The following is an 8,565-nucleotide window of genomic DNA, read 5'->3' as shown; positions in this document are numbered from 1 at the left end:
GGTGCATCCTCAACACCAAACTGCTGCTGTGCACTGGCTTGTGCTCAAGAGAGAAGCAGTCAGAAGCTGGCCTTAAGTCACCATGTTCCATGTATTTTAGGCTGATAGGACTCACTGCACTGAAGGAGAAACACCCTGGGTGGTGACAGGAGCAAGGAGGGTGTATTCTTGACCAAGAGGGTAGATTTTGACTAAGTGCAGCTTCCTGCAGTGGGGTAAAAGAATCCACCCCACAGACTCAGGAAATGCCGGGGGAACAAGATCTTGTGGGACGGTGTTAGCAGTGCTGTCTGCAGGAGTGTTGTACACGAGTGAGAAATCACGTTTCAGTGATAGAGCTTTGTTTTTCTTGCAAAATGCACGTACTGTTGGCAGGAGGCTAAGAAAGAGCAGGGGTGGGTCAGAGTCTTATTCCAGCTCCAGAGCGTTCCTCCTGGGAGATGCTGAAAGGCCCTGTGAGTTCATCTCTGCTCTTTTACATTACTGGACACTTCTTTTCCTTGTTCCTGTGGTAGAAACATCTGAAAATAATTTGTGCCTGTTAAGCTTTGCAGAGCTTTGCGAACGGTCAGGGTTCTGCATGCAATTTGGTCTCCACCTCAGCCAGGACTAGCTGAGGCTGACCTGTGTTTCCTCATTAGCTGACGAGGTGCACTGCAGTTAGCAGGGTTTTCGTCTTTGAAGTGTGGATGCTGTTGCCGTGTGTGGGCACACACGGGGGGTGCGTTACCGATGAGCTCACCCTTTGCAGGGAAGGCCAGCCCCCGTGACACGGGCTCTCCTGCTCATCTCAATCGCTCTTGTGTGCAGGTTGGCAGGGAAGATGCAGTAAGATGGCAAGGAGTAGTTATTACTAATATAAAAAAGCATCTGCAGCAGTGGTTTGGGGACCCGCTGAAGAGGGACGTGTGTGCTGCATGCCTTGCTGGAGCTGTAGCAAACCTCTGAGTGAGCAATACATGCTGACTGATGCTCCGGAGAGGACGGGTGGAGAAATCTTCGGCAGCAATACCAGGACAAAAGTGAGGACGGCTGAGCAATAGAGGTGGGAGGATGCCATCCGAGAAGGGGAAAACGTTTAAGCTGCGGGGAAAGAAACAGCTTAGGGAAGGGATGATACGCTAACCACATGGCTGGAGGAGGAGGTGTGAGGAACTTGATGGGAAACACAGGACTAAGTGGGAGGGGGAAATGGGGCAAGGAGCAGGTAAGGGACAGTGAAGAAAACAGCAAGAAAGGAGGTGATTTGGAGCAGCCCAGCCAAGCGTTAGTTGTTCTGTGTGAGGGCAGAACCGCGACAGACCCAGCTGCGAGGGATCCCTGTGGGTGGCAAGGGGGCCGGGGAAAGCCCGGCCGGGGCCTGGCAGCTCAGCTGTGCCCGTCCCTGCGCTGAGCTTGTCCGTCCGCAGTGCCGAGAGCGGCTCCGGCCCCGGGGCTCCCCGCCCGGGGCTCAGCCCAGCTCCCCAGGCACCGCTGCCGCCGTTCCCAGCAGCCGCGGGAGCGCCCGGCGGGCCCGGGGCTAACGGGACCTGGAGCTGAACACTGTCACCGCGGCTCGGCTGCGGTTCGGCGGCTGCACGCCCGAAGGGTGATGCCCACCCCCGAAGCGGACCCCAAAAGCTCGGCGGGGAGGCGGGGGCTCCAGGCCGGGGCCACGGGGGCCGCGCTGCGGGGGCCGCGGGAGGGCCGGTGGCTTCCGCCCGGCGCGGCGCATTCCTGCACCGTGAGTCAGGGCGGCGGCTGCGAGATGCGTCGTCCCGCGGCCTCGGGCGCTGGCACTTCCTCGGCGGGACTCACGCCGCCGAGCCCGGCCCGGTTCCCATCTCCCATTTGCATGCCGCGGCTGTGAATGGCGTGCCCGGCCGGCCGGCCCCTGGCACGGGGGAGGAGTCTCCGCTCCCTCCGCGGGCCGAGCTCGGCGGCGCCGGTTCCTTAAGCCGCACTGGGGGGCGGCCCGAGCCGAGCGGTGGGTCGCCGCTGCGCTTCACCCGCCTGCACGGTGAGTGCGGACGCGGGGCCAGAGGGGGCTAAGGGGCGGGGGGGGGCGCTCCGCGGGGCCGGGCGGCTCTGCCCCGGGGCACGGCGCACACGTGAGTTGCGGGCTCCGTCCCGTCCGCGGCCCGGCCGGCTCAGCCGCGGCTCGGCAGCCCCCTGCTGGCGGCCCGGCCGAGAGGGGCAGCCCCGCGGGCTGAGGGGCCGTTGCCTCCCCGGACCGCGCCGCCTCAGCCGGGCAGGGAGCGGCTCTCGGCGGGGCGCAGGACAAGGCCGGCGCCCCGAGGTGGCGGCCGCCGAGCCGCGGGCAGGTGGCGGCCCCGACCGCTGTCAGCAGGGAGGAGCTCTCAGAAAATGGGCACCGTCGCCTGCCCCGGGAGGTGAGGTGAGGCGGGGGCGGCCTTCGGTGCCTCAGCCCCAGCTCGGCCCTGTCAGTGACAGGCAGAAGCAGCAGCGCTGGACCTGTGTGATCTGCCCTCGGGGTCCGTGTTGCCCGGGAGCTGGCTGATCTGGGGCTCGGGGCCATAGTTGAAGGCGCACGTTCGTGACTTGTTTCAGCTGATCCAAGTCCACGCTGGAGCTGAAAGGCCCCATCACCTGCCACGCGTTCCCACCCGCCCTTCCCCTGATGCTGGCACCGACCGGTGTTTTGGCAGCCACTTTGTGAGCTGATCTGGTGGCAAGCACAGCGCTTTTTATATGTTCAGGTTGGTTTTCCTCTGCATCGAGTCCTTGCACAGAGTTTTCACACCGTGCACTGCTGGCACGAAGCAGGGGATCACAGCAGCCCCCAGTAAAGCTTTTGCAGGGTTGCACCCTCAGTGCACAGTCCTTTTGGGCTCCTCAGAGAGTGACCCGTCCTTCTCTCCATTGTAGCACACACACATATCTCGCCCTGTGGTGCTGAAGTGACCCTTATGCATATTTTGACTAGTACTTTTCGTGCATATAACTCAGGAGAGGTGAGCAGCAGCGCAAATGAGTTTTGTCCGGTGCTTGTCCAAGTGCACGACTTGGTTCTGGCTGCTGATTCTCATGCAGGTTGGCTCCGTGGTGAGGTGCACAGTGTTGGTCAGGGATGTCTCCAGGCTGGGTCTTGGAACCAGCAGGAAGTTGTTTCCTTTCTTCCTGTTTTTGTCCCCATGGCTGCTGATTTCCTCTAGGAAGAAAGCTGTACATTCTATAGTGAAGGAAAAAACAGTCACACGTAATGGGAAGGGACAAGGCAGCAAAGCTGGAGGCACTTCTGAATGAAGCATGGGACGAGGAAGAAGCACAGGGTGTTAACTGCAGTAACGCTGATAGAGCAGCAAAAACAAGTAGCTGCCTTTGTGCTGTGACCGCAGGGATAAAAGGGGCCCACTTGGGACAAGCTGGAGAGCAGACCCTTGGAAGGAGAATTGGATCTCCACTCCAGTGCAGGGATATATATATTGCTTTCCAGCTCTTCTACCTTGGCGGCACAAGGAGGAGGTGATAACTCGTGTTAGATCAGTTGATATAGTCGGAAGAAACAGATGAACTTTTAGATGCTTCCTTTCTTCAAGTTTTGACTGTTAAAAGGACTTTATGAAAGGCTTTGTGTGCCTGCAAGCTTGTCTGCCTTCTCTTTAACCTTCTGTTGCTCTGATAACAGCTATCATCCCTCCCTCCTGCCGCATCCCTCTCCTGTCCGTAGATCCTCGTGGCTATGGCTGGGGAGCCCAGGTCTCCACTGTCTGCGTGCAGGCTTGTGGGGAGCCTGTGCCACTCCTGAGCTGGCACCCTCCCAGAGGTGCTGTGGATTTGGAACAGGGAACGAGCTTCTTTATGATCTCTGCACTCATCGGTGCTGAGCCCCCCGGGAGGCAGCGGCTCTCACGTGTGGTCAGCGGTGTGCCTGCTTCTGTGTGTTCCCATGAAAGGAGGTTAATGCCGTGCAGCGTAAAAGCAACTCCCACAAAAGTAATTCAGCTCTGGGACTTCCCATGACAGTCTTTTTTTTTTCTTTTTTTTTTTTTTGTAACAATACACTTGCAAGAGATCTGCCTACAAACTGGCTTTTCAGGTTCTGGGGAAAGCCACGGGCTGGCCCTGGTCTCTGGAATGTCTTGCTGTGTGCTGGGTAGGCTTCCACCAGGGTGACGAGGTTTGGATACAGAGAGCGCTGCTCGCCTGCAGAGCAGGCACCTCTTCTCCTGCACGCTTGTCCTCCCTGTGGCTTGGTGCTGAGAGCGCGTGGCCCTGACATGTCACCTCAGTCAGGAGTTATGTCCCTTGGAGAGGGCCAGCACCTCGTCACCAGACTTGGCAGACAGCTCGTTTCACTTTTGTGGCAGGGACTGCAAGAGGCTGCAGCTGAGCGAGGTCTCGAGGCAGGAACAGGAATTCTTTTTGGGGTCATCAGTCCTGTTCCTCTGGAATCCAGCCCCGGAGAGTAGCCAGCAAGTCCCAGCACGTTCCCCTGACAGGGGCAGGGTCTGCTGAGTGTGGCGTGATAGGACAGTTTATTCTGGGCACACAGCCCACGTGCTCAGATATAATTAGTAAAGATTTTATTCCATTCAGTGTGTCAGATCTCTCTGCAGTGCAATCACAGCCTGATTAGTGCTGAAGGCCTGAGATAGGCAACATGACCAGGAGTCCTGGGTTGGTTTCCTCTTCCAAAAGGTTTCCTCTTGCAAAAAGGTTGGCAGAGCACCCTGTTGTACTGCTGGGGCCTGCTCAGTGGGACTGGCTGTGAGCTGAAGATCCTGACCTTTCTCTCTCTGTACCTCTGGAGCTTTTATCCAGTCTTCGATAAGATTCTTCCCTTGTGGTTCCTGCCTTTCTTCCTTAGTTATCTCTGGAGGCTTTGGAATCCCAACAGTTCAGCATTAATTGTGACCAAACACGACACTTCTATGAATTGCAGTTCTTGCAGCCACCTGCCTGTCACTGGTATATGGCCTGTTTCAGTAGAAAATACTTAAAACTTGAGGATGGGTTCCTCCCTTAACATTTTCCATGAGCTCAGATGTGAATTAGTTTCCTTTCTTTCCAGCTGGAGAGGTGCTGGGCTCCAAGACTAACTTTATCATCATCTACTTGGAATAAAACAGGCATGAAATGTGCAAATCTCAGACTGTTATTGTAAAGTTGCCTCCCTGCTGCTGGGTATGTACCTGTTATATTTTTAAGCAACCCGCAGAATGTATGTGCTGCCTGGAGAGCTGCATTGCATCCTCTCTGCTGAGAGTGTGACAACATCTCAATGTGCACTGTGGGTGCTGCAACCTGAATTTAGTGGGACTTGTGTCTGGGTCGGGGGTAGAATGTCCCAGTGCTGCTGCTGGAAAGTAGAGTGAAGGTGGTTTCTTCCTTCAGAGGAGGGGACGCCTGGTGTCCAAGGTCACACAGGTACTTGTCTTCCCAGTGCTGGGGGTTCTTTAGCTTTGTGGTTGATTGTGGTTTTGTTTGTTTGTTTATTTTTTGCCTCATTCAGAACTAGCAGAGGAACCAATTGAACAGAATGGACATCAGGACCCATTGTTTACTGTGCTAGTGTCCAGTGACTCCCTGCTGAGGTCAGCGCCCACCATGCAAGTAATAGAAAAAATATTTAGAAGGGACGGTCCCAGCCCTGCAGCTATTAGTCCCAGGAGATTAGGGAGGCAATGGGCAAGATTTAACCTTGGAAGGAAATGGATCTATTAGACAGCGTTTCCCATGGTCATGCTGGCAGCCGTGTTCCTGTGTCCCTGAAGAACCTCAGGCTGATTTGGTGTGGGGAGTGTGCTCTTGTCATCCCAGCCTGCTTGCACGGAGTCGTGGAGACCCTCACCACAGCGCGGGGTGGGCAGAGCTGCCCTGCCAGCCTCTCTGTTTTCACAGCCTTGGCTGTGCTGTTGGGAAGGTCGAGAGGCAGCCCCAAGAGACTGAGGTTTCCACAGGGAACGGTGGAAGTTGTGGCTGTGCCAAGATTGCATCTTGTCATGTCCTTGTTAATTAAACTTCAGGGGTTTCCGATTGCTTTTTCCTTTTTTAGGTGCTGCTCATCCAGCTGCTGTCCAGGATCGGTTGAAGCTGATTTACAATCACATCTCTCACACTTACTGTTTCAGTCCTTGCTGCCGTAGGAATGAGGAAGTGGGGTTTTTTAATGTGTGTTTAAATATGTGGACGATGCCACAATGAGCAAATTAGTAGCTGAGTTTTTGAACAGATCGTCCAAACTATGGTCAAATCTTTTTGAATAGCAAGTGGTGGCCGTTTTCTACTTGGTGAAGGTGAAGAGCTTATTCTTCGTGTTAACCTTAGCTATTAAATCCACTAAAGGTATAGTTTCATTGGTTGTGTGCTCTGTTTGCTGCAGAGACAGCAAATGTCACACTGACATAAGGTTTGTTCTTGCTGAAATTTCCTTTGGGTGCACTCTTCAACTATGTAGATAAAACATTTGTTTCAAATTTAATTAAAGCTACTTTTTGCATACCATAGAAATGTTAAACTATCCTGATATTGTCTTGAGCAGCGGATATATTCTCAAATTGTGGGGCCTTCAGCAACAAACAGACCTTGCCTTGGTAATGAGAGCATCTCTAAAACACAGTGATTATTAAAGGAAATGTAATTTCTTCTCAGTGAACTAAGAAGTATTATTGCAAAACTTCCTTGGCACGGGACAGCCTTCCCAGGGGGAGAAGAGATATCAAGACATGCCTGATCTTGCCTTTTCTGGAAAGCCTACCTTTGCCACCTCCTCCCTTTCCTGTTTCCACTCCGCTGAGAGACACAGCCCCTTGCTCTGCTGGTCAGCAGCAATCCCTGCTTTGAAGGTTTTTCTTTTTTCTTTAAAAAGAAACAATCCATATGAGGTCATCCTGAAGCTGCGCAGGATGCCGTTTTTACTGTTCTACACGTCTGGCACTTACTTGGCTTTGACTCAGTGGAAGTTATAACAGCTTGAATTTTAAAATCTTGAGAGCTCAGACGGCTGGGTTGACAAATGCAGCTTCTGTATTTCAGGAGTTATTGCCCTGTAGCAAACAGCACATGGGAGGTTTGTTTCTCTGTCACTTGAATTCAAAGCCTTGTGCTTTAAAGTGAACTGTAGAAGAGAGCGGGCAGGGAGTTGTTTTGCCAAAAAGTGTGAGTGTAACCTTCCTTTTCTCTGACTGCTCTGGGACTGTAATTTCAAGGACAACAGTGAGAGAGAATGTGCCATTTACTCAGATTGAACAAGTATGGCTCACTTAGTTTTGTGGGTTTTTTTTCCTAAAACAAAGTTAGAATTATGATTATTTTTATATGTGTTATAAATGAGTTGGTACATTGGACACACGTGGACATACACATGTGCACACACAACCTGCAGAGCAGGACGAGCTTTTCTTGCAACTCCTTTCCCGTTAGACAAAGCAGGAGATGCGTGTGGCTGGCTCTTGAGCACCAGCAAGACCAGGAATTAGAGCATCAGAGCAGCAGGTCAGCTCTCCTGTGGGCCTGGCTAAATGAGCTCGTGCTTAGGAAGAGCAGCTCCAGCCGAACCAGCCCTGCTCCGAGTCCTCGGCTGCGCACTTGTTCTTTTGAAGGATCTCCACTGGGCCTCGTTGCTGCGGGCACTGCTGGTGGGTGCAGGTTTGTTCTCTCACGTGGATCCAGGTGAACAGAAGTATGGTCGCTTTGGAGAAAGCAGGTGCGTGACGGTGAGCGAGCACAGTCTGCATTTCGGAGGAACGTGCAAAGAAAGGCAGCCTGAATGGCTCAGATGCTGCGGCTTCCATCCTTCCTGAATATAACGTCTGTCTTCTGGTGGCTCCAGTGTTTGTTATTGTTATTTCCTCTCAGATTTTTTTTTTTTAGATTGCTATTCAGTGTGGTTTTATGTAACTTTCCATAGGAAATGTTGTCATTTGCGGCAGTTTTGATCTCATTTGCCAGTAAGGCATTTAATATAGTACAAAAAACAGTGATTCTTAGCTGCTTTTAGTACAGAGAGTCTTTGCCATAGAGGTTGGGTGGCTTTTGGTCTAGCATAATTTTTGCTTTGGGTATTGTGATCTTTTTAGGTGAGGTTGCTAGTTTTGGCAGTTGCTTTTCCATCAATTGTTTATTGATGTCATAATTTCTAAATGAACAATGTGGCAATCACTAAGAGGCGTTACCAAGAGAATTGCTTTTGAGGTGGGCGACAGGTAGCAGCTATTTCAAAAGCAACCAGAACCAATGTTCATGGTTGTCCTACCAGTGCTGTGTTCCTAACTTTCCTTGTGTTCTGAACCCTCATGGGACTTGTGATGAATATGAGAGCTAGCAGAAAAATAACTTAAAAATGCAGAATTTAAATGAAAAATGATACCTTTGTTAAAATACAGTGGTGGGATTTCGTCGTTTCTGGCTTTTGTTTTCTAATGTGGGGTCCTGGCTGTACTGATAAAAGCATTTTTGTGAACCTTACCTTGCTGTAGAATTGAGGCAACAAGTGTGTCTGTGGTACCTGTGGGTCAGGCAGTACTTCACTGCACATCTCTTATACTAGTAATGAAAATAAATCCAGAACAGGGTTTTCTGGAGCCCCATTGGGCTGTTGTGATGAGTTAAACGTGTACTGAA

The 8,565-nt window shown here is 52.3% G+C and overlaps 1 protein-coding gene across 3 annotated transcripts in view; it reads left to right on the top strand.

Annotated features, from left to right (window-relative positions):
• Positions 1-1,868: 1,868 nt before the first annotated feature.
• The window catches only part of RHBDF1 (rhomboid 5 homolog 1), a 36,314-nt gene continuing 29,617 nt past the window's right edge, over positions 1,869-8,565 (top strand). For all 3 annotated transcript variants that reach the window (XM_082064725.1, XM_082064724.1, XM_082064723.1), the window contains exon 1: positions 1,869-1,999. The gene's annotated coding sequence lies outside the window, so the exon portion shown is untranslated. The remainder of the gene's footprint in view (positions 2,000-8,565) is intronic.

This window comes from Streptopelia decaocto (assembly GCF_964273445.1).
Source record: "Streptopelia decaocto genome assembly, chromosome: 13".
NCBI classification, from domain to species: domain Eukaryota; kingdom Metazoa; phylum Chordata; class Aves; order Columbiformes; family Columbidae; genus Streptopelia; species Streptopelia decaocto.
The sequence above is the reverse complement of the archived record's forward strand: the minus strand, read 5'-3'. Positions and strand labels throughout refer to the sequence as shown.